The sequence below is a fragment of the Bubalus bubalis genome, chromosome 11 (assembly GCF_019923935.1).
Source record: "Bubalus bubalis isolate 160015118507 breed Murrah chromosome 11, NDDB_SH_1, whole genome shotgun sequence".
Lineage (NCBI taxonomy): Eukaryota > Metazoa > Chordata > Mammalia > Artiodactyla > Bovidae > Bubalus > Bubalus bubalis.
The window spans coordinates 81,712,952-81,738,826 of NC_059167.1; the positions used below are offsets into that span (position 1 = coordinate 81,712,952).

A 25,875-nucleotide genomic window follows, 5' to 3' on the forward strand; every position below is an offset into this window, starting at 1 on the left:
CCCATGACCTGGGCTTCCCCAGAGGCTGAATAGTAAGAAATCTGCCTGCCAATGCAGGAGATGCAAGTTCAATCCCTGGGTTGGGAAGATCCCCTGGAGAAGGAAACAGCAGGCTCACTCTAGTATTCTTGCTTGGCAATCCCATGGACAGAGGAGCTTAGTGGGCTGCAGTCCATGGAGTTGCAAAAGAGTTGGACTTGACTGAGTGACTAAGCAATGAAAACAACAACTGCCATGACCTGGAAGGGCAGGCGCCTGCTCCCTCTCCCGCCCTTGCTCTGGCTTGGTTTCCCTTCCCACCTCCTTGGCATCCTTGAGCTGTTGGCTATTCTCTTACTGGTTTCTTCAGTATCTCCAGTGGCTATATAAAGCTAGAGCAATTGATCCACCACATCTGCCCTGCAGATTCAGCGTCTATGCCGCCATAACAGGGCCTCTTCCTGCTCTTTTGTGTTTGAGACTCTGCTGTGGGCTCTTGCCGGGAGCAGGTGTTCCATGGAATTATTTCCCTTCAGCATCGGGAGAGGATGAAGTCTTACCGACGGCTTCTCCCTCTTAGTGCCTCTATTCCTCTGCTCACTTTGGGGAGAGGGGCTGGTAGGAGGCCAAGTGGGGAGGCTCAGTGACGACTCGCTCACTCCTGGCTTGGGAGGCTGTCGGCAGGGTCATTCCTCTACCTGAGTCAGGAGTGAGAGTTTCTGGGTTCCCAGAACCCTTTTCTGACTTCTTGGCTCCGTCATTTCCAGAACCACTTGTACTTCCCCTCCTTTACAGCTCTGCTTTCATTTTATGTCAGAAAAATAATTTAAAACTTGGCTATAGGCAGAAGAGTTGGCAGAATATTTTCAGTGCCACATTGGGCTTGACTTTCTATCATCTCTAAACACAGATTAACATGCACGTTTTCATCTGTTGGAGATGCAAATAATTTCTGTCTATTAGAACCAATAGTCATGAAGATTATGGTTTATTGTCTTATTGGACGTAAATCAGTTTTTTGTCTAATCCCCAAATCTTATTCTAACATTTCCTATAAATATCTAATTTCTCAATTGTCCTTTGAATTTATTGTAATATCTTATTTGTTCTCTCATTAATTAATGAGTTGAATAAGATTCTGACGCCTATTCATTTTATATTTGCATGAGCGTTATGATATTATTTTTTTGAAAATTATACTTCAAGACTGATTTATTGCACGTGGCGGGTAAACAAAATGGAGAGGTTATTAGACTTTGCAATAGGACTGTTTTTATTAATTATGCTGCTGAATTTCTCTCTTCCTACAATTTGTTTACCTTTCACATGAAAAATGTTTACATTCTCTCTCATTTATAAAAAGAAAGCTTTCCCAGTAATCCTTTATCCTTCTGTGGCTGCCATGTAATACTTACCTTTTCTTTAATCCAGTGGTTTTAAAAAGTTGTCCAAGCTGTTGAAAAAGCTGTCTCAGACCAGATGTCTAAGGCAAAACATGAAGAACATCATTGAACATGGAAAGTTAATGTTAGACGGAAGTGAAACGTTTATGCCTGGGAGTAGTAATTGCAATGACAAGAAATGAGTTCTTTATGCTTTCCTACCGACTCCTTTAGAAAAATTTATTTATTTATTTGGCTGCTCTGGGTCTTAGTTGGGGCATGTGGGATTTTGGTTACAGCATGAGAACTCTTAGCTGGGGCATGTGGGATTTAGTTCCCTGACTAGGAATAGAACTTCAGGCCCCCTACATTGGGAGCTCAGAGTCTTAGCCACTGGACTACCAGAGAAGTCCTGCTTTCCTACCGACTCTTAACTTCGCTGCAAAGTTTTGGCCTCTGCTGGGCCTTTGTAGGATCTCCACTGACCCTTTACCTCAATCAGCTTTAACCGGCTCTTAAAGTGAGTGAAAGGTTGCAACTGGAACATCTTTGTACAGATTTCCTCTTGAATCACCATAGATACAAGACCCTTACTGTGGGGGAAAAAAAATCACATTGTAATGAGGAAGACTGATGTAAAATATGGATTAATTAGTTGAACAGCAAACAGAGCAGGACCTGTAGTAGAAGGAGATGAGTGACAGCAAGGGCAGCTGGAGGAAGGAGACAGGTTTGTGTTTTTTAAAAAATATTTATTTGGCTGTGTGGGATCTTCGTTGTGGTATGCAGACTCTCTAGTCGTGCAGTAGTTGCAGCGTGCTGGCTTAGTTGCTCTGTGACATGTGGGATCTTAGGTCTCCAACCAGGAATGGAACCTGTCCCCTGCATTGTAGGGCAGATTCTTAACCACTGGACCACCAGGGAAGTCCCAGACAGGATGCTTTACTGGCCTCAGAATGGAGAGTTCTTCCAAGAGCCTGAGTTCTTACCACAGTAGCTTGTTGGAGGCTTCCATGGCAGTGATGGAACAGTGATATTGTTCTGCACAATATTCATGACCCTGAGTCATTTCTTCATGTTATTTTGGGAGATCCAGCAAAAATAACAGTGGGATTTTTAAAGGGTTATGGACTGAAAGTTTGCATTCCCCCAAAATTCATATGCTGAGATATAATCTCCAGTGTGACGGTATTTGGAGATGGACTTTGGGAGAAGATTAGGCCTTGAGGGTGGAGCCTCCATGAAGGGATTTGTGCCCTATGAGAAGAGGCCAGTGAACTGGCTTGCTCTCTTCGCACCCTGTGAGGACACAATAAGAAGTGAGCAGACTACAACCCCTGTGTGTTCTCACCAGAACCCAACCATGTTGGCACCCTGATGTCAGACTTGCAGCCTCCAGTACTGTGGGAAATAAATGTCTGTTGTTTATAAGCTACCCAGTCTATGGTACTCGCTGTGAACTAAGACAGTAAGCTTAACAAAAAGACTGAGCAATTAACAGGAAAATACTAATGCCTAAGTAAATAAATGAGCTGCTGCTGCTGCTAAGTCGCTTCAGTCGTGTCCGACTCTGTGTGACCCAATAGACGGCAGCCCACCAGGTTCCCCCGTCCCTGGGATTCTCCAGACAAGAATACTGGAGTGGGTTGCCATTCCCTTCTCCAATGCGTGAAAGTGAAGTCGCTCAGTCGTGTCCGACTCTTAGCGACCCCATGGACTGCAGCCTACCAGGCTCCTCCGTCCATGGGATTTTCCAGGCAAGAGTACTGGAGTGGGGTGCCATCGCCTTATTTAAAAAATTGCACAAGGAAGTCTAACTAGTCAATAAACATTAAAAATTTTCAATGTGATTAGTAATCAAAGAATGGTAAATAAAAACAATAATGCTTTACCATTTTTACCCATCAAGTTGACAAAGATTTTAAAAGGATAGCACTTAATTGTAATGAAGGGTAAGATGAGTACATTTTTGGTGAAAGGGGAAATCCCATACCTTTCTAGGAAAGCAACTTGACATTATGAATTAAGAACCTGACCCGATTAAATCCAGGATTTCCATTTATAGGAGTCTATTAAAGAATTGGTTTATGAAATTTTGAGTGCACAACTATTTATAAAATAAAACTATTGGAAATAGCCTGAATGACCCCAAACAAGGAAATTGTTCATTATTGTATCCTTCCAGTCTCCCCCTTGCTCTCTTCACTTCAATGATATTGTCCTTGCTGCTCTTTCCTGGGCATCCATATTGGTTCCAACATGAGGATGATTTAACTTGCTATTCTCTCTCCTTGGAATACCCTTTCCCCAAATATCTGCATGGTTTGCACCCTATCTCATTGAGGTCTTTATTCAAACCCAGATTCGTAGTGACATCCTTTTAAAAGTGCCCCCCTCTACCCATACTCATTTTTCCCTGGCTTCATTTTTCTCCCTAGCCCTTATCACCATCTAACATTCTACAAAGGACTTTGATTCCAAGTCAGTCTATCTACAAATTTCATCATTGTCTAGTAGCCTTGAAAAAGATTTTAAATTTTAAAGCCCAGTTAAATTCTACATTTCATTGCACTACAACTTATTGCATGTTTCTAAAAATATGACAGAACAAAGAACCTTGAGTCAAATCAAGATTTAAAAGGGTAGAGAGACTCCAAAATGTGAACTTGGCTAAGGGAGAGGCTCTTTCTTTGTAAGGTGATACTGCTGTAACTGGTTAAACTAACCGCAGTTTAACTGTCTTAGACCAAATGACTACTGGAGCTGGAACTTTAGGAAACTTGGTAGAAAAATACCAGGATGCCAGGAAATATTGGCTGTTTTGTATGTCTCTGTTTATTAAGATCTTTCAAAACAGAGAGCTTTATTTTGAGCTGAGAGGGTTGAAAGCAAAAAAGGGGCAGTGCAGAGACCCCTCTGCCAGCATGCTCCTCACAGAATTGCCAAACCCAGGCTCTCTGCCCCTTCTAAAATTAGCATAAAACACAGGGAGGTGGGAAATCAGCCAGGAGATAAAACTGGGACACCTAAGAGGCCAGAAAAATGAAGAAAGCCCGATTTCCTGGACCCTTCCCACATCCGTCCTTCCTTGAACTCTCTGATTTAAGCAATCCTTATAAGGAGCTGGCGTGCACAGGTGCGGTGATTGCCTTACCTATTCTTTCACAGCTGGATTTAAGCAAAGGGGCAAAGGGCAAAGCTCCAAGTCTTATGGCTCAGAGCGAGAACAGCAAGGGTGGTGTCCAGATCTGTGAATACACAGTTCTAAAGCGCAGAGAAGGTTGAGGGAGTTGACTAGCAGTGAAACCTCAAGCCTGGACAACATGGGAGCCTATGTTTCTTTAGCCTCAAAGGTGACCCTAGGCCCCCGCCTCTCATAACCCTGCCAGCAGGATGTGGGCTACTGAAGAAGTTCAGACTCTAATAGGGATCTTTTTGATGACTCTCTTCTATTCCCCTCTCAGCCAGCCATGGAGAACAATGGACAAAAGAGGTCTTTGAGTGGGCGGGACAATGGGCAGTGATACTGGCTGACTAATAAACTCCCCCCATTGCCAAGATAAGACCTCCATCCTACCCCTTCCCAGAAATATATACTTTAAATTGGTTACTACCATTTCCCTTTCTTTTCCAGATTATAGCTTTTTTCTTTATTAATTAATTAAAAATGTTTTCTACTTCCCTCCATCATTTTTTTTTTTTAATCGGTCAGGAGTGGTGAAATGTATCAGTCAAAGTGTGCATAGACAAAAAGAGTAAGATATGAAAGTAAGAGGGATGCACGTACTTCAAGAATCTGGACTAGGAGCTGGATGCAATAACGATATGGCATTCAGTTATTTCTCAACAAATGGTGCATTTTCATTTGTAAAGGAGATAGTTGCATTAAGTGGGGACCTTTTTTATTCTGTACATATAGGAAGAAGGAATGCTAAGCAGCTAAGGTGTGGAATATAGTAGACATATACTTTCTCTACCCAGAATCTCCTCTTTGGGAGAAACACCCTTCCCCTGCATTTAGACTATGCAATTAGAACACTCCATCTGTCTGGCCACAGGGATTGGTTTAGGGATGGGTTCATGATTTAAGATGGTCCAATCAGAATTCTTACTGGACTTACACTGGAGCCAAGATTTTTCCTATTCTTCTGATTTTATAATTCTGAGAGTATTTGAAATGGGGTAGCTGTCTACATGCTTCTTGAAAGAAGTCTATCTGAAGGAACAGGACACACAGATTTAAGCAGAGCTGAGAGAAGGCAAGAGAAGGAAGAAAAAAGAGATATACAGATAGAGATTTGACTGTCTTTTGAAAAGCAATTTCTGAGTGTCCCTGGATCTATGAATAACTAGGACAGAAGCCGATTCTATTCTGTACTTTCCATTGATATGACACAATAAATCCCTTTCTTGTTCAGCAAGTTTGAGTTCTGTCTCTGACACTTGAAACAGAGAGGCTCCCGACTTGTCTAGGAACTAACCATTCAGTTTTGCATATGTGGCAACCTAGCTTCTGTCTCCTGACTCCTCTGTAACTGCTCTTGCCACTCACTGTCAACTTTCTAGTTTCTAAATCTGATGAGCCCTTTTCAATCTTTATCTTATTGGTTTCAAATTTGATGCTGTTTATAATGGCTCTTTTTCTTGAAATTCTCCTCCACTGCCTTTTAAGAGACACAGTTCTTTTTGTTCTTCCTACATTTTTGTTTCTCCTCAATTTATTTTCCAGACTAGTGTTTATCTCTAAAATGACTTGCTCCTCAGTGTTATATTCTTGACCCTCTTATGGTTTCATTATACAACTTCTCCATGGGTAATCCATTTACTTTCAGAGCTTCTATTGATACTTATACACTTCAAGATCCTATATTTAGTCTAGAGTCTCTTATCTCTCCACTCATATAGCCCATGGCCTACCAGGACATCTTTTCTTAGATATGCTTCAGACATCTCAAAAGAAACGTCTTGTGTATCTGTTCTCACCATTCACCTAGGGTTCCAATCACGGTGATTGGGACCACATTTTAGTATTGGCCTCTGTTAGAAATCTGAGCCTCACTGCTGACTCCTCTTCTTTACTCTCTTAGCAAATTCTGTCAATTTTATCTAATGAATTTCACAATTATATTTCTCAAATCTGTGTCTGCATGCTGAACCACCTTTGCCTTCGTTGGGTGCAGTACTCTGTAGGTGCTGCATTGCATGGCTCCAGGAGTAACCACCCCTAGACCTCATGGGTAACGGCCCTGGTGGAGGCCCTCGTACTTTCTCACTTAGCTTACTGCTGCGGCAACTTTCTAGGGTTCTCCTCACATTCAGGCTCATTTCTCTTCAATCTTTCCTCTAAATGTTGCAAAAGATTTCTTCTAAGTACAACTGGGAGCATACCACTTTTCTGCTACAAGTCTCATTGCTTGCCTGACCTTTCCACCTTAATTTTCACCACTTTAGCTCTCTATATTTTTTCCCTACTAAATATTTGGATTTCCCCAAAAGTGCCATGTTTTCTCCTGCCCTCTATATTTGCACATATGCCCCCCTGTGTTTTGAAAATATATTCTTTTTCTTTTTTTCTTTTTGGCTACACTGGATCTTCATTGCAGCCCATAGGCTCAGTAGTTGGGGTGTGTGGGCTTGTTTCCCCATGGCATGTGGGATTTTAATTCCCTAAACAGGAATTGAACCCAATTGGAAGGAGGATTCTTAACCATTGGACTACCAGGGAAGTCCCAAAAATATACCCTTTTTTATCTTGCAAACTTATTTATCCTTCCAGAGGCAATCTAGGGTTAATCTTCTAGAGCACCCCAGTTTGGGCTGGTAATCTTTCCTATGTCTTATAATCACACCTTACATTCATCTCTATCACAGCCCATAGTACACCACATTGAAATATGCATTTACTATCAGTCTTGTCTATCAGATGTGAATTTCTTAGGGGAAGAGACCATGAGTTATTTATCTGTGTATTCTCAGGGCTTGGCATGTCACTGCCTATTAAATGCTCAATAATTTTAAGAAAATGGCAAAAAGAAAAACAATTTTTTAGCATCTGTCAACTGCCTGCCAACCATTCCAGTCACATGTGTCAGAAAGATGGAAGGAAAGGAAAAATATTACTTATTGATTGCCATTCGCTCCCTCAATGTTTGGCGAGCACCTTCCATTTTCAGTCACTATGCTAGGCACTTTCACACGATTAAATCATAGTCATGTGGACACAGTGGGAGAGGGAGAGGGGACGAAAGGAGAAAAGTAGCATCAACATATATACACTATCATGTGTGAAAATGGAGAGCTGGTGAGAAGTTGCTGAATAACACAGGGAGCCCAGTCTGGCACTCCGTGATCACCTAGAGGGGTGCGCTGGGGGGAGAGGAAGGAGGCTCAGGAGGGAGGGCATATATCTATAATTATGGTTGATTTGAGCTGTTGTATGGCAGAAACCAACACAACATTGTAAATATTAAAAAACAAAAAAGAAAAAAAAGCACTTTGTCAGTTCAGTCACACTGTTCAGGAAGCTTTATTTACAGAAATTTTATGCAGAAGCATGGCTTTTGAAGTTAAGCTACTTAAGTTTTAAGTTGGCCATTCAGCTAATGTTGCTGGGCTTACAACTAGGCAACCTCATTTCAAAAACCATGTTGCTATGCAGAGGTTCATATTTTTCCAACTCTGCTTGAAAGACCCTTTTTTTTTCTTTTAATGGCACTTCCTGCTCAAGATGGAGGGCTAAGTACACATGTTTTTCTCCACTGACTCTTGAGACATCATTAAAATGGCAATATAGAAGCACAAAAAGCATCCACATAACAGTGAAGTGAGTAGGAGACAGAGGTCATCAGTCGATTGTGTCAGTTATAAATTCACTGTCTTTCTCCTCCAAACCCACCTATTGTTGCCCTGCCTGTGGGCTAAAACATTGCCCCCTGGCCAGCTGCCATGTTGTTAGACTTTATCACAGGGCACTGGAGTGACCCTGGGGGAGGAAGGGATATTTCCTCCTGAGGCCCAGCACCCCACATACACCTCCCGAGACTCCAAAATGCAGTTTTCCAGTGAGTTCCAACAGTGCGGAACCTCTGTACACATATGGCTTCCACCACCACCTCCCTGATGGCTTTGCAGTGAATTCTGAGACTCAGAAATTTCCTGAGATGGCTTCCCCTGGCACCCTAAAAGGTGACTTTTCAGTAATACTTACTGGTGTGGTACCTCAGCCAATTTCTTCACCATCCATTGGACCAATAGCCATGCTCTCTCCACCCATATTGGGATCACAGTCCTGGGGGAGGGGACCCTTTCCCAGATTTTCCCCTGCCTTCGGGGCTCTGCTTTGGCCCTGGGGTAGTGGCTGCTCCCTGTGTCTCCTATTCTTGTATAACCTCCAAAGACAAGTAAGCGTATCTATTGTGAAGAGCAACAGGGATGTGCCAGTAGTCAGAATGCCTTGGCTCACAGAGGTTTTGGCAGGGGCTAACTGATCACAATGTTTATAGGAACAAAAGAGATGGACAGCTCATTAGAGGATTGTTTGTTCTATATGATAGAAAAAACTCTAGTCTGATAGTCTGATAGTCAAAAATCTGACTTGAGTCACCACAGTGGAGAGTCACAATCCCTTACTTGGTTTCCAGATCTAGGTCAATTTATAGATCCAGAGCCCTTTGATTGAGAGGGGAGGTGGGTCCCCTTGACAAACAGCTCTGCAGGATTTTCAGAAGTACTCACTAGCATTTCCACATATACATACCATAAATCTTCTCCCCTAAAGTACTTGTGCGGAGAAGGCAATGGCACCCGACTCCAGTACTCTTGTTTGGAAAATCCCATGGACGGAGGAGCCTGTTAGGCTGCAATCCATGGGGTCGCTAAGAGTCGGACACGACTGAGCGACTTCACTTTCACTTTTCACTTTCATGCATTGGAGAAGGAAATGGCAGCCTGTTGGGGGCCGGCGTGAGGCACTCCACCCATGGCAAAGGTCATGAGGAAGGAGGCTCGACATACGCAAAGGCGGGATCGAGCCTCAGGAGACCCCTGGAAATCCTCAAGCATCTACCCCCATAACCAGAGCCTGCTTATTTTACTACTTTGTGCTCTCCCCTACACCTCTGACTTTACTGGGGGCTGTCCCCCACCACCTCTTTCGGAGAAGGAGTTAACTTAAAGCTCCAGTTAATAATAATTCCTGGGCGTGATAGGAGTGTTTCAACCTACAAACTCCTCTGAAGGTTCTCTAGCCTGCCTGACAGGCTTGTCCAGCCATATGTGATTGCTCACAGCCTCCCAACTGTGAGAGGCACGAGATGCTTTAAACCTTCTAAAAACAGGTTCCTTAGAAAAGTTAGAAAACCATTAGTATAAGTATAGTGGGCTGATTAGAAATTGTATTGGTGAAGGGTTTTTCATTTGTTGAGCCAATGTTTGCTGCTAAGTCTCCATATCCCCTGCCCTTACACACATTAATGAATATATAGAAGAAATAAGTATTAACCTTTGATATAAATCACATTAGACCTTAAGCTAAGTAAATTCTTTCCTTAACTAAAACCCACTACACCCTCACCCTATAGGAATGTAACTTTATTTGGGTGGCGTCTGTTTTAAGAAAAATCACCCTTGGAGAAAAAAGTGTTCTGGTTGACTGACCGCTGTCACAAGGAGAGGGTCATAAATTGTCAGCAGGCCCCCCTGGCCAGAAGATGATGTAACACCCCTAAGACCTCTGTATACATTTGTATGAAGCACCTGACTTTGATAAAAGTCAGGACTGCTGACCCCGCGTGACTTTTGCATAACATCTCAGTGCATAAAAGTAGACCATGGAAAATAAAGAATTGGGATCAGTTCCTTGAAAGACTGGTCTCCCCATATCTCTCTCTCACTCTGGCTGAGTCTCCATCTGGAGCGCGGAACCCACCATGCTTACTAATTATGCCTGGGCTTCTAAGATCCGACCAGGGAGGCCTCAGTGTCTCCTCTCCTTCGGGAGAACGGAAGGACGCCTGTGGCCTACGTAAGTGGTGCAAACTTCTTCTTTTTTTTTTTTTTTAAATTTTATTTTATTTTTAAACTTTATCTTGAAGTTTTATTGGTCTCCCGCGTAAACCAAGCTACTCAGCCTCTTTTCTCCACTGAATTTTCCTACTGAGCTATCCTCATTCTATTACTCTTTATATCTTTGATGAATAAATAATTAAATAGGTTGCCGACGCCGTCCCCGCTTCGAATACCCTGGATCAGCCGGGGCTGGACCCCGGCAGCAGCCCACTCCAGTATTATTGCCTGGAGAATCCCAGGGATGGGGGAGCCTGGTGGGCTGCCATCTATGGGGTGGCACAGAGTCGGAAACGACTGAAGTGACTTAGCATAGCATAAAGTACTTGTGATCATATTTTAGGTTAGTGTTTATTGGAGAAAGACAATACCCAGACATCTCAAGGGTTACTAGACACTAGCTCTGAACTGATGCTGATTCCTAGGGACCCCAAACACCACTGTGCCTACTAGTTAAAGCAGGGGCTTATGATGGTCAAATGACCAATGGACTTGAACTCATTTGTGTGAGTTCAAGTGTGACTCACTGTAGGTCTAGTTGGTCCACAGACTCACTCTGTTGTTATTTTCCTAGTCCTAAATGTGTAATTGCAATAGACATAACTATTAACCTGCAAAATCTTCACAGTGATTCTCTAATCCATGTGTGGAGGGCTAGTGGGAGATATATATATATATATATATATATATATATATATATATATAATCCCATAAAATCTAAATGTGGGCAAAATCAAAATTTAGAACAATATTTAGGCATAATCTTAGGATATATGAGACATTCTTAAGCATAGCATGAAACCCAGAGCTTATATATGAGAAAGATAAATGGAAAAGATAAATGCATTTGGCTACATAACAATTTAACATTTTTGCCTGGCAAAAGGTACCATAAACAAAGTCAAAGACAAATGCTGTATTGGAGCAAATATGTACAGCATGTAAGATTGATAAAGTACAGAGAATGCCTATAAATTGATTTCTCCCCCAAACCCCAAAGAGTCCAGTAGAATAATAGTAAAAATATGAATAGAAATTTACAGAAGAATATAATCAAATAATCAATAAATGTGAAAAGATATCTAACTTCTAGTAGTAAAGAAAATTCAAATTTAAATAAGTCTGCAATAACATTATTAGTGTTAATAACATTATTAACGTACCTCATAACAGCTTTGGACTTCCTGGTGGTCCAGTGGTTATAACACTGTGCTTCCACCACATGGGGCGTGGGTGGAGGGAGGGTGGTTAGGGGCCACGAGTTCAATCCCTGGTTGGGGAACTAAGATATCACATGTCAAGCAGTGCTGCCAAAAATAGAAAAAAAATTAAAATTGACAGCCTGTTTTTTACATTTTTGTTTTTCTCTAGACTAGAAAATACATACAAAATATGATTACAAATATATACAGTTTTGTTGTTGATGTTTGTTTATATAAAAATGGTATATATTTTTCTATAACTTGCTTTTCTCACTTGTTAATATGTAAGGATCATCCATTCAAGTAGATAATACACACGTGACTCATTCTTGTGAAAAGCTGCATAATAATCTGTTGAATGGATGTGCTATAACTTATCTAACTTTTCATCCATTTTTCATTGCATAGAGAGTAAAGTAGGTAACATAAAAAAAAATAAGGATTTAGATTGGCATCCGATTTCTTGTCAGGAATAGATGACAAGATGATGCTAGAAGACAAAGCATTTAAACAGGGATGTTTCAACTGATAAAGTTTTATATTTCCTAAAGAAGATACAGCAGTCATAAACTTTTATGTTCCAAATACAATGGCAGCTTGATGACTTTTGCCAGGCCACATAACCTAGACATGGCCATACTGGGTTTGCACACTTTCTTTGAATTTCTATACATATTATTACCCAAATAAGAAAAATTTGAATAGCCAGTGTTACAGCGAAGGAAATGGGCTCTTATGCACTGCTGTCTGGAGGGCAAAATGGTACAGACTTTTGAAAAGCAGTTTGAGAGCTGCAGTCTTCAGTCATAAGTTGTGTCCAACTCTCATTCAGAATAAGCAGTCATCCCAGTGAAGGAGTTGAACTATGCAGTGTCAGAAATACAGATAAGGATGTTATCAACTGAAACATACTTTCCAGGTAGCACAGTGGTAAAGAATCTCCTGCCAATGCAGGAAACAAAAGAGATGCAGGTTCGACCCCTGGGTTGGGAAGATCCCCTGGAGTAGGAAATGGCAACCCACTCCAGTATTCTTGCCTGGAAAATTCCATGGACAGAGGAGTCTGGAGGACTATAGTCTGTGGAGTGGCAGAGAGTCAAACACAATTGAGCACACACAGCTAAAACATAGCTACTGTCATTACAAATGTGCATTGGCTAAAATGGGTATTTATGAGTCATTGGTAAAATTGGGTAAAATGAGTCATTTGTGTTGGTGGCTTAAATATCAAATGGCACTCAATGTGGGTCGACATACCTTCTAAAATCTCCCATGGGTGACCCATTCTCCCCCCTAACTTTGCACCCATTCCCTCTTGGGGCTTTCCCACCATCAGTTCAGTCGCTCAGTCGTGTCCAACTCTTTGCGACCCCATGAATCGCAGCACACCAGGCCTCCCTATCACCAACTCCCGGAGTTCACTGAGACTCACGTCCATCGAGTCAGTGATGCCATCCAGCCATCTCATCCTCTGTCGTCCCCTTCTCCTCCTGCCCCCAATCCCTCCCAGCATCAGAGTCTTTTCCAATGAGTCAACTCTTTACATGAGGTGGCCAAAGTACTGGAGTTTCAGCTTTAGCATCATTCCTTCCAAAGGAATCCCAGGGCTGATCTCCTTCAGAATGGACTGGTTGGATCTCCTTGCAGTCCAAGGGACTCTCAAGAGGCTTCTCCAACACCACAGTTCAAAGGCATCAATTCTTTGGCGCTCAGCCGTCTTCACAGTCCAACTCTCACATCCATACATGACCACTGGAAAAACCATAGCCTTGACTAGAAGAACCTTTGTTGGCAAAGTTATGTCTCTGTCTTTGAATATGCTATCTAGGTTGGTCATAACTTTCCTTCCAAGGAGTAAGCGTCTTTTAATTTTATGGCTGCAGTCACCATCTGCAGTGATTTTGGAGCCCCAAAAATAAAGTCTGACACTGTTTCCACTGTTTCCCCATCTATTTCCCATGAAGTGATGGGACCAAATTCCATGATCTTCGTTTTCTGAATGTTGAGCTTTAAGCCAACTTTTTCACTCTCTTCTTTCACTTTCTTCAAGAGGCTTTTGAGTTCCTCTTCACTTTCTGCCATAAGGGTGGTGTCATCTGCATATCTGAGGTTATTGATATTTCTCCCGGCAATCTTGATTCCAGCTTGTGCTTCTTCCAGCCCAGCGTTTCTCATGATGTACTCTGCATATAAGTTAAATAAGCAGGGTGACAATATACAGCCTTGACGTACTCCTTTTCCTATTTGGAACCAGTCTGTTGTTCCATGTCCAGTTCTAACTGTTGCTTCCTGACCTGCATACAAATTTCTCAAGAGGCAGATCAGGTGGTCTGGTATTCCCATCTCTTGAAGAATTTTCCACAGTTCATTGTGATCCACACAGTCAAAGGCTTTGGCATAGTCAATAAAGCAGAAATAGATGTTTTTCTGGAACTCTCTTGCTTTTTCCATGATCCAGCAGATGTTGACAATTTGATCTCTGATTCCTCTGCCTTTTCTAAAACCAGCTTGAACATCAGGAATTTCACGGTTCACATATTGCTGAAGCCTGGCTTGGAGAATTTTGAGCATTACTTTACTAGCGTGTGAGATGAGTGCAATTGTGCAGTAGTTTGAGCATTCTTTGGCATGTCCTTTCTTTGGGATTGGCATGAAAACTGACCTTTTCCAGTCCTGTGGCCACTGCTGAGTTTTCCAAATTTGCTGGCACATTGAGTGCAGCACTTTCACAGCATCATCTTTCAGGATTTGAAATAGCTCAACTGTAATTCCATCACCTCCACTAGCTTTGTTCGTAGTGATGCTTTCTAAGGCCCACTTGACTTCACATTCCAGGATGTCTAGCTCTAGGTCAGTGATCACACCATCGTGATTATCTGGGTCATGAAGATCTTTTTTGCACAGTTTTTCTGTGTATTCTTGCCATCTCTTCTTAATATCTTCTGCTTCTGTTAGGTCCATACCATTTCTGTCCTTTATCGAGCCCATCTTTGCATGAAATATTCCCTTGGTATCTCTAATTTTCTTGAAGACAGTCCGAAATCCAGTACTTGGATGCAATCTCAAAAACGACAGAATGATCTCTGTTCGTTTCCAAGGCAAACCATTCAATATCACAGTAATTCAAGTCTATGCCCCAACCAGTAACGCTGAAGAAGCTAAAGTTGAACGGTTCTATGAAGACCTACAAGACCTTTTAGAACACCCAAAAAAGATGTCCTTTTCATTACAGGGGACTGGAATGCAAAAGTAGGAAGTCAAGAGACACCTGGAGTAACAAGCAAATTTGGCCTTGGAATACGGAATGAAGCAGGACAAAGACTAATGGAGTTTTGCCAAAAAAATGCACTGGTCATAACAAACACCCTCTTCCAACAACACAAGAGAAGACTCTACACATGGACATCACCAGATGGTCAACACCGAAATCAGATTGATTATATTCTTTGCAGCCAAAGATGGAGTCAGCAAAAACAAGACCAGGAGCCGACTGTGGCTCAGACCATGAACTCCTTATTGCCAGATTCAGACTTAAATTGAAGAAAGTAGGGAAAACCACTAGACCATTCAGGTATGACCTAAATCAAATCCCTTATGATTATACAGTGGAAGTGAGAAATAGATTTAAGGGCCTAGATCTGATAGATAGAGTGCCTGATGAACTATGGAATGAGGTTCGTGACATTATACAGGAGACAGGGATCAAGACCATCCCCATGGAAAAGAAATGCAAAAAAGCAAAATGGCTGTCTGGGGAGGCCTTACAAATAGCTGTGAAAAGAAGAGAAGCAAAAAGCAAAGGAGAAAAGGAAAGATATAAGTATCTGAATGCAGAGTTCCAAAGAATAGCAAGAAGAGCTAAGAAAGCCTTCTTCAGCAATCAATGCAAAGAAATAGAGGAAAACAACAGACTGGGAAAGACTAGAGATCTCTTCCTACCATTGTAGGTCATTATTACGCTGTGACCCGCACTTCAACCTCCCTTCCTCATGCCTCCAAAGATGAATGCTCTGAGTGTTGGAGCTAGTAGTAGGCAGATTCAGAAGGCTGACGTTCTTGGGGTCTGGGCTATGTCCCTATGTATGATTTGTGCATGGAGGAAGTCTGTTCTCATGCTCTAATGACTCAAAAAGAAGACCAAGAGGTAGAGGAGTATTCTGAAGGAGGAGGGGAGGGGAAGTGAGAAGAGGGGTTGGGGTTGAAGCTGGCCTTTAAATATCTATGCCTATGGGAGACAGTGCCTGTGAATCTACAGAGAGAAGCTGCTGAGCTAAAAAGCTCCCCATCCATAAATCAGAGAAGGGTCATTAGGACCCACATCTCAGGAGAGGTTCTGGTCTCTTCAGAAAGGCACCTTACCTTCTAGGAGGGTCAGTGGGAATATCCCCCCAGGGCTGGGACTGCAGACAGGAATTTTTCTCTGCTGACTTACTCCATCCTGCAAGATGCTGGGACTGAGCTTTGGGAGCACAGAGGTGAGGGATTTGCCCTGGTCACCACTGTGAATGAGCAGAGTACAGCCAGGGAGGGGGTCCTCATAGTCCACCCAGACTGCAGTTGAGGGGTGGGTGTACGTGTGTGTGTGTGTGTGTGTGTGTGTGTGTGTGTGTATGCCTGTGCCCTTCCAGGGACTCCATTTTGGTCCTGCCTGGTTACCCTCTGGATATTAGGTATCCAAAATATTAGATATTAGGTGTCCAAGGGAATGCTCACTTTCCTCCTTCTTTCCTTCCTCCCTCCCACTTTCTTTCTTCCTTCCTTTCTTTTCTTTCTTTTTTTAATTGACATACAGTTGATTTAAAAACCTCTTTCATTTTTTTTTAATCCCTGAGGATAAAAGGCCAAATCTCCAGTCAGGCTATAGAATCAATAGCCTCTGGTCAAGGAGGCACTACTGTGTCAGCTACCCTTTACTTTCAGAGGCTCCAGACTTTTCTCTCCTCAGAACGCAAGGTCAGGCAGGGGCCTCACAGGATTCTGCTCTGGGGGAGAGGAAGCCTGATCTTAGCCCTTAGGGAACGCCTTCTAGAGCTTTCCTACTGATCCCCATGTCTAAGAAGTGTGGCTGTAGTTTGCAAAGCTGATTAGGACCATGGTAATCATTCCCCAAATCTAAGAACAAACCAGCTTTCATACAATTTAAGTATGCAACTTAGCCAAAGTCATCAAACTTAAAAAGCAGATTTTACTACTGGAACTTTAATGTATTTGCCATTTGAAGATAAATGGTCTTTCAAAATCCCCTGTGGTAAGTGTTACAGGACTTTTTCTTTAAAGAAGGTTTTTGTATTATGAAAGCAATACTTTTCTTAGAAATCTAGCAAAAGAAGTAAAATAGAAAGTAAGGGAAAGAAAATACCTGAAACTCACCCGTCAAAGCTCCATCAGAAGAAAATTCCTTTTGATGTTTTTGGTAAATTTCACTTCAAATTTATTGTTGATTTGCTAATTTCAATCATTTCTGCCTTTAACCTTTTTAATGTCTTTTATATTTTGAGTTTATTTGCTATCCTTTTAGTAGCTTCCTGGGTGGAAAACATACTTTTATAATTTTCAGTCTTTCTTAAATTATTTCTAATTACTGTATCTAAAATTATATATCTATATGTTTTTTCCTGAGTAGTGCTTTAACCATATCCAACACACTTAAAGAAATTTGGCATGTTCTCATTGCTCATTTCTAAATATTTATAACTCATGTTTTAATTTCCTCTTTAAGTGGAGAATTTTTGATAAGTGCATCTTGATAAAATTTGTTGTATTTAATTGTCTAATACAACAGCCACTAGCCACACATGGCTAGTGAGCTCTTAAAATATGGTCAGTCAAAATTGAAAATTTAAGGATAAAATATACACTAGTTTCAAAGATTTAGTGTGAAACTTTAATTATTTTTAAATTGATTACATATTTAAATGGTAATATTTTTATACACTTGACTCAAATGAAAAAAATAAGGTTATAGATTAACACAATTGAATGGAAATATTATATGAGTTACAACTGCAAGCCACGTATGTGATTTAAATTTCATCTGTTTATTTAATGTAGCTACTGGAAAAATTAAAATCACATATGTGGTTTGCAGTTGTAACTTGTAACTTTTCTATTCAACTGTGTTAATCTATAGCCTTATTTTTTTATTTGAACTATTCAGAGGCAGGTGTATTAAATTCATCTGCCAAGATTGGGATTTGACAATCCTGAAGTTACACTCAAATCTCAAAAGATTCATGACATACTATCTTGGTGAAGTGTACCTTTTATCTATATTAAAAACTGTATGCTTATTTGCCCTTTTTAATGTTTTTTGCCTTAAATTCTCTTTTGCTCCAATTTTAACGTTTCTACATTTGTTTTCTTTAGGTTAACATTTTGCGTAGTATCTTTATTTTATTTTCAAATGTCCTGCACCGTTTTGTCTTCGGTGTGTCTTTTGTAAACTGTATACAACTATTTTTCAAAATACAATTTGAAACTCTTTTTAATATATTAATTTAATTCATTCACCTTTGTTGTGATTATTAATATTTCACAAATGGCCCCTGAAAAGTGCTTGTATGTTTCTAATTCCGGGGGCATTATTATCTCTTTGCTGACTTCTGATGTGCAGAATCAATGGCCTTCCATTCTTCTCATCCTTACTCACGGTGGGAGTGAACACCTTTATTCTCAGCTGCCTGACAGAAGGGCCGAGACTGAAGAGGCCTTATCTAGGGCAGCGTCTGCAAAGAGTTATCCCACCACTGTCCCCTCCTGCTGCCTCTCTGCATTCGCTGGCTCACGGCTCAGAGTGCCATTGCCGTTCTCACCTTTTGACACAGTGCCTCTTCCAGGACTGGGGGATATGGTTTCATCTTTTAAGATGACTCCACTCCTTACAAATTCTAGTCCCTCAGGGACACCACTTCATATTTTCATGGGCTGCTATTGATTTGTTTCCTTTTCCTTTTCTTTTTTTCCATTTAATCTTTTTCACAGTGATATAGTATGGAGAAACAGGTAAAAGTATGGCTTCATTTATCATCTTTATCTCATTATGGTATATTCAAGTTCTGCTTTTTTTCTCTATGTATTTCTTATTTTGGTCTAATATTTGCATACTTAATTTTGTGTCCTGATTTTCCAACTAGTATTTTAACTTAAGCAATTGCCCTGCACTATTATAAACTACTTAAAAACTTCATTTTTAATGTCTGTATAATGTCCCATCAAGGAAAGCTTTCTAGCATTTCCCTGTTATTAGGAATTTAGGTTATTTCTATTTCTCTGCTGTTACAAAGCTACTTGTACATATGGCTCTATTTTATATTCTGAATTATAGCCTAGGGTGGGGTATTGTGGTTCTTAAGGATTGTTAGCTTAGGTCATTCCAGGTTTACTCTAGTTTTAGTAGAACAATATATGTGCTTAGCACATACAAATTTTTCTGTGCTATTGCAGTTCTTTGAGATCATATGTCACTGAAAACCAGGAGACTAGGGCAACTCTTCAACAGAATATATATCTGGATTTAGGATATAGTGTCCATATGTGGATGCCCACAGATGCTGGTAGAATGTTCTCTGTTGTTGTCGCTCTCAGAAGGGTGAGTTATAGCAAAGCTGACCACATTTTCTGGGCCACAACAGGAACATCTCATATATTGCCCGAGTCTGACAAATGTTCTACATCTGTACTATTCAATATGATAGTCATTAACCACATGTGGTTACTGAGCACTTGAAATGTGGCCAGTTTGAGTTCAGAACTGCTGTAAGTATAAAGTACACATTGGATTTCAAAGACTTGGTATGAAAGAAAAAGTTGAAATACATCATTAATAACTGTATACATTGATTCCATGTCAAAATGATGATATGTGCCTCGCATTGTACTTCTGTTGGACAGCACTGCTTTATTTCACTGCTCTAAGACCCCTTAGAAGATCAGGGATGTATGGGAGCACAGATATAGCTGATTCTTACCTCCTCTTGCTGTAACACTTTATTATTAATTTCCTGAGACTCCCAGTCCACACTGCAGAGGCACCATCTCTTTTCCCCATTAGCAGCCGCTCCTCTGTTATCCTTTAATTGGAGCATTTGAAAAATTAAGAACCTAAGGATCATGCTTTCCCACCTGTTCTCTACTTCCTAGCACTCCTGCCTGCTGAAGGTCATTGCAGGAGGTTCACAGGAACTAATGTAAGAGCTGAAGAGCATTTCAAGTCTTTCTCCCCAAGCCAAACAAGTTTGGAATAACTTTGAAATCAAGAGCTTTAGCTTAAAACTGTACAATTGTATAAAGCTCTTATGTAGGAACATATAGCTTTGTCCATTTATTTGTTCATTCAACAAATATTTATTAAGTGCTTACTATCACTCAATATTGTCAGTCACTGTTCTGGACTCTTGAGCTACATCAGTGAACAAGACAGATAGAGATCAGTGTTCTCCTGGAGCTTCCAGTCTTGGCGGTAGGTATGGGCAATACACAAGAGACATTATGAATAGTAAATGACATAGTATGTTGGAAGGCATTAGGTATGGTAGAAAAGTCAAGAGGGATCCAAACTGATTAAGTATGGTGGAAAAGTCAAGAGGGATTCAGAGTGCTGAAAGAAGAGGGGAGTAGAGAGTGGTTAGGTTGGGCTTCGTTGAGATCAAGGGATGTATGGGACAATGGACTTGACATTTAAGCAAAGCCTTGAAGAAGAAGGAGGTGATAGATATGTGGCTACCTGAGAGAAACTCATTTTAGCAGAGGGAATAGTCAGTGCAGAAGCCTAAAGCCAGGAGCGTGCTCGGCATGTTTGAAGAACCCAAGAAGACCAGTGTGGCTGGGAAGAGAGCAGTAGTAAGGTCAGAGATGCAAAGGGGCAGCACAAGTCATTTGCAGCCTTCTAGGTCATGGTAGGCTTTCCTGGTGGCTCAGCAGTGAAGAATCTGCTCACCTGCCAATGCAGGAGACTCGGGTTCGATCCCTGGGTCAGGAAGACCCCCTAGAAAAGGAAATGGCAAACCCACTCCAGTATTCTTGCCAGGGAAATCCAATGGGCTGGTAGGTTCATGGGATTGCAAAGAGTCAAACACAACTTAGCAACTAAATAGCAAGGTCATGGTAAAGATTTGGGTTTTGCTATGATCTGAATGTTTATGGCCCCTGCAAATTTCATAGACTGAAATCCTAAACCTCAAGTTGATGGTATTGGGAGGTGGGACGTTGGGATATGCCTAGGTCATGAGGGTGGAGCCTTCATGAATAACAGGATTAGTGCCCTTATAGAAGAGGCCTGAGAAAGCTCCCTCACCCTTTCCACTGAGTGAGGTCAGAGCAAGAAGCTGGCTGCGAACCAGAAAGCAGCCCGTTACCAAAAAACACATTTTCCAATGCCTTGATCTCAGATTTCCCAGTCTCCAGAATGGTGAGAAATTAATTTCTGTTGTTTATACGCTACTAGTCTATGGTCCTTTTGTTATACCAGCCCCAACAGACTAAGACGGGCTTTTACTCTGCATGATATGAGGAGTCACCACAAGTTTTTAAGTAGAGGAGACACCTGCTCTGGTGACATGTTTAAAGGATCACTCAGACTTGTGTGTCAAGGTCAGACTTTAGGCAGGCAAGGACGGAAGCAGGGAGAGAGATCACGGGTCCATCACCAACAGCAGTGCAAGTGGTAACAATGTTACATTCTGGTGTACAGGGAGAGAGAACCGCAGGATTTTCTGAGGGAGCAGCTGTGAGGTCCGACACAGAGGAATCAAGGATGACTCTAAAGCTGAAGTCCAGGCAATATTGCCATCATCTTTCCAAGGTTGAGCTTCTGTCTTAAATGCTCCCATTTCCCAGGGGGCAAAGTGAGAAGACAGAAAGACCAGGTGCTTTGGACTCTGACCTGGATTTGAATCTGGGCTCCAAATGTGTGTCCCTGAGCGATTTGTGACTTTATTTAACCACCTCCGTAGAATATTATAATACTTGGATAGTAATACCTTTGTGATAGATAGATGACGAACGATGGAAGGCTCGGTATATATAGTAGGTGCTCAGAAAAGCTACTATCTCTTTTCTGCTCAGACAGATTTGGAGGCTGGGACGTTGGAGAAGGCATTTTATGTCTTTTGATCAGGATCCCAGGGGGAGGGAAGGATGGGGCTAAAGCTGTCACAGCCATCTCTGCCCACAAGGTCAGATGCACCGTCCCCTGGCATCTGGCCCAGGACACAGTCCTCCTGGTAGGCAGCAGCTGGCAGCAGCAGAAAGTGGACGGGGCAGTGGCAGCACTGTGGGGGGAGGGCCCGAGCATGATGGGCACCATGCGTGCCATGTGGGGGAGGCTGAGGACTGAAGGCGGCTGGTGGCCACGGCGGGGGACCAGGGATGGGGGTGATATGGGTGCAGAGATGAGAACACACATGCCCAGCCTAGGGAAGTCAAAATTCTGCTTTCCTCAACATAATTCAGGTTATTTCCCGTGTGCCAGACATATACCAATGCCCCAGCACATTAGTCTCTGAGGCGCTCAGTGTCTCTGTAACTGCTTCACGGTGGGAAACACACTGTAAGTGTCAGGAATGATACTGAACTGAGGTCTGCCTCACTCCAAAACCCACATTCTTAACCAGGACGGTGGCTCTGTGCCTGGCAGGGCCCTGCAGGGTACAAATGCCTGAAGCCCAGAGAAACTGGGACGATGCCCAGAGCAGGAGCTGCTCTGTGGACTGGAGCAAGAGAGCCGCCAGGCTGGTGAGCCCTCCGTGGTCACTGTGGGAGTGGGTGCTGTTTGTGGGGGCTCACAGGGAAACAGTCATTTTTGAAGAGTTTTGAAAGGGTGTGGGAATCAGCCAGATAAATTTTTCAGAAAAGAGACTCTAGGTATATGGGACTTAAAGAGTGAAGATTTCCAGAAATGAGGGGAAGCTAAGAAGAAGGGTTTGCCTGGGCGTATAAAGGGTGAAAGGAGGGAGTCCAACAGGGCTGGGAGCTGAGTTCAGGTCAAGTGTAGCGTTCTAACTTGGGCACCGTCCAGTTTTCTCCCAGAGGGTCTTCGGGTGAGAGAAACCCAGCATGAGGCCACAGTGAAGCGGGCAGCAAACAGTCAGTGTTCCAGGATCCACTTGCATCGGCCAAGGCCTCCTGGCTAACTAGGGAGGGAGGGAGGAGGTTTCTCTTTCTTTCAATGATTAAAATCAATGATTTTATTGAGGACGATAAGTTAACTGGCATAGGCAAAGGGAAGAAACACGTCAGAAGTCAAGTGTGTTAGTAGAGGAGAGCACTTTCTGTCAAATATTCGGATCCAGGGTTTCCAGATTTCTCCAAGGCTGGATTTCTCATGGGTCACTTTCCCTTCAAAGGATTCTGGAGACCACGTTCAACAGGATTCCTTCACCTGCCAAACAAGAGTCCTTGGGTCTTCTGTTAGCCAAGGCATGCAGTGGAAATATGATCTGTTTTTCAGATTCCTCTGTAGGATTCAGTTCAGTTCAGTTGCTGAGTCATGTCCGACTCTGCGATCCCATGAACTGCAGCACGCCAGGCCTCCTTGTCCATCACCAACTCCCGGAGTTCACTCAGACTCACATCCATCGAGTCGGTGATGCCATCCAGCCATCTCATCCTCTGTTGTCCCCTTCTCTTCCTGCCCCCAATCCCTCCCAGCATCAGAGTCTTTTCCAATGAGTCAACTCTTCACATGAGGTGGCTAAAGTATTGGAGTTTCAGCTTTAGCATCGTTCTTTCCAAAGAACACCCAGGACTGATTTCCTGTAGAATGGACTGATTGGATCTCCTTGCAGTCCAAGGGACTCTCAAGAGTCTTCTCCAACACCACAGTTCAAAAGCATCAATTCTTCGGCGCTCAGCTTTCTTCACAGTACATCCATATATGACATACTCTCACATCCATACATGACCACGGGAAAAACCATAGCCTTGACTAGATGGACCTTTGTTGGCAAAGTAATGTCTCTGCTTTTCAATATGCTATCTAGGTTGGTCATAACTTTCCTTCCAAGGAGTAAGCATCTTTAAATTTCATGGCTGCAATCACCATCTGTAGGATTAAGAAGTTTCTTTTGACTTGTGTTGCCAGACTCCTTGCTCTTGTTCCTCTTGTCCATGTACTCATTCTTCAAGTAATTTCTCATCTCCTGATCAAGATCAAATGACCAGAAATTTTCAGAATGTTGTAATGTTTGTGACATTCCTTAAGCAAGTTGATCAAGATGTTGCACTCTTCAGCGTGTTAGGGGCAGATACATCAGGATGCATCTTTAGGAAAAGGAGATGGTGCACAGCAGAGCAACACAAATCGTGGCCTCACCTGGACAGCAGAATGGTATTCACCAGCAAAGACTGCACCCGAAGGCCAGCGGTCCGGGTGCCAGAGCAGGGCCAGCTCCGGGTGGTGAAGGCTCTGTGCCTGCTCCTCCTGATCCCTCTTGACCAGCCCTGGGAGGGGGTATTTGATCCACAGCTTTGTCTCCTCCTCACCCTCTGTGCTACCCTCTGTCTCCCCCTAGGCCCTAGAGTGCCAGGGGCATCAACTTCCTGGTGTGAGTGCTGTGGGCAGCCCCCTGGTGGGGAGCTCCCTGGAGCAGTGAGCAGGTGGCGGACAAGGTAAGGCTTGGGAAGCACAGAGCTGTGAGGTTCTCCCTGTCTCCCAAATCTACTCACGCTTCTGCACATGTTCCCAGGTGCCCCTGTTTACCTTGGAGCCACAGCCTTCGGTCCCGTTGGGTAGAGAACACCTAGGTTAGTCTGCATGGTGGCCAGATACACTGCAGCACCCCCTACTCCAGCCCTACTCGAAGCCCCAGATGTGAGGGACACACCTCTCAGGGCCTGGTCCTCTCTCTGGCTCAGAAACCTGAGGCTGCTGCACTCAGGACTCACTGGCACCCACTCTGATCCTTCCAGTCTGGCTGTCCCAGGGACGCCTCATGCCTGCATGTGTGCTAAGTCGCTTCAGTCGTGTCCAGCTCCTTGCAACCCCATGGACTGTAGCCCACCAGGTTCCTCTGTCCTTGGGATTCTCCAGGCAAGAATACTGGAGTGGGTTGCCATTTCCTCCTCCAGGGGATCTTCCCAACCCAGCGATCAAGCACACACCTCTTACATCTCCTGCATTAACAGGAGGATTCTTTACCACTAGCACCAACCATGCCTCACCTGTCCCCAGATGGTTGAGCAAAGGAACTCTGCCCACCATCCCAGATGGAATCCACCAAGCACTGCCGGGGCTCCTGCTGCCTCTGCAGAACCCCTGCCCCTGCTGTTCGTAGGGCACGTCCTGACTCCTCCCCCATATGGACAGAGGTGTGTCCTGCGTCAGGGTGGGCCGTTCCCTCTTTGGGGAGTCTTCTTTCACTCACTACCCCTACCCTTCTCTTCTGGCAGACCCTGCCGCACCATCTTTCTCTGGTTCTCACATTGCTGGCCTTCTCAGCCCAGTTCCTCTCCCTCCCTCCTTTGCCCAGCCTCAGGCTTCCCTAGGAAACACAAATTTCAGCATCTGCCCCTGTAACTGTTTACCCTGTGTGAATCCTCACCTCTCCTCATTAACACAGGCACCAACACCGGCTCCCCTAATGTCCTCTCCTGATACTATTCTCACTGAACTGGTTTTCTGGAGGGTTGTGCCCTGAGGAGAGTCTATGGGTGAAGGACAGTGAAGGCTTCATGAGCCAAGTGCTCCCAGTGGGTGGGCAGGCCCCTCGAACCCTCCTCCGCACTCTGGGAGAAGGGCACCCACACCCCCGCTCCCCACCACGGGCCTCCAGCACGCGGAAGTGGCTGCCTCCTCACCCAGTTCTGATGGCAGATCCCGGATGTGAACGTGAGGACCCGGCCGTGCTGACGCTGCCCCACGCGGAGGACGAGGAGGGCAGGGAGGCCGGTGGAGTTGGGGCGACTCTGCCTTGCTCGCCTCCACGCCAAGGGGACACTCGGGGAAGGAGTCCAAAGTGGAATACCCTAAGGAGAGCAGGTAGAAGGAGTGTGATGAGGACGCCAGAATCTGTCCCCGGTCGCCTCCTGAACCACCGCTGCAGGCTGTTTGGTCCCAGGGGAATGTGGCCAACACAGCGAGAGGGACCACTTGGAGGGAATGTGGCCAGCAGACTCCACACCCTCTAGGAGCCCCGATAGCCCCTGATGGGCTCTGTCCTCTGAGCATGGCAGGGTAGGTGCCCCGCACAGGGCCAGGTGGTGTCACCCAGAGAGCCCAACCCCCCCACCAGAGGCCAGAGGCCAGAGTAAGC

General features: G+C 43.5%; 1 long non-coding RNA gene and 1 pseudogene across 2 annotated transcripts in view; both read right to left on the reverse strand.

Annotated features, from left to right (window-relative positions):
- LOC123464704 overlaps positions 1 to 25,875 on the reverse strand; it is a 42,929-nt gene that overhangs the window by 13,507 nt on the left and 3,547 nt on the right. Inside the window, exons 2-4 of one of the 2 annotated variants that reach the window (XR_006639747.1) lie at positions 25,421 to 25,588; positions 11,588 to 11,731; positions 1,701 to 2,660 (exon numbers count right to left, since the gene is read on the reverse strand). This is a non-coding gene — a long non-coding RNA (uncharacterized LOC123464704). Of the gene's footprint in view, positions 1 to 1,700; positions 2,661 to 11,587; positions 11,732 to 25,420; positions 25,589 to 25,875 lie in introns of those variants that run through there. The other variant, XR_006639748.1, reaches the window with a different exon arrangement.
- Positions 23,580 to 24,648, reverse strand: LOC123464703 (annotated as a pseudogene).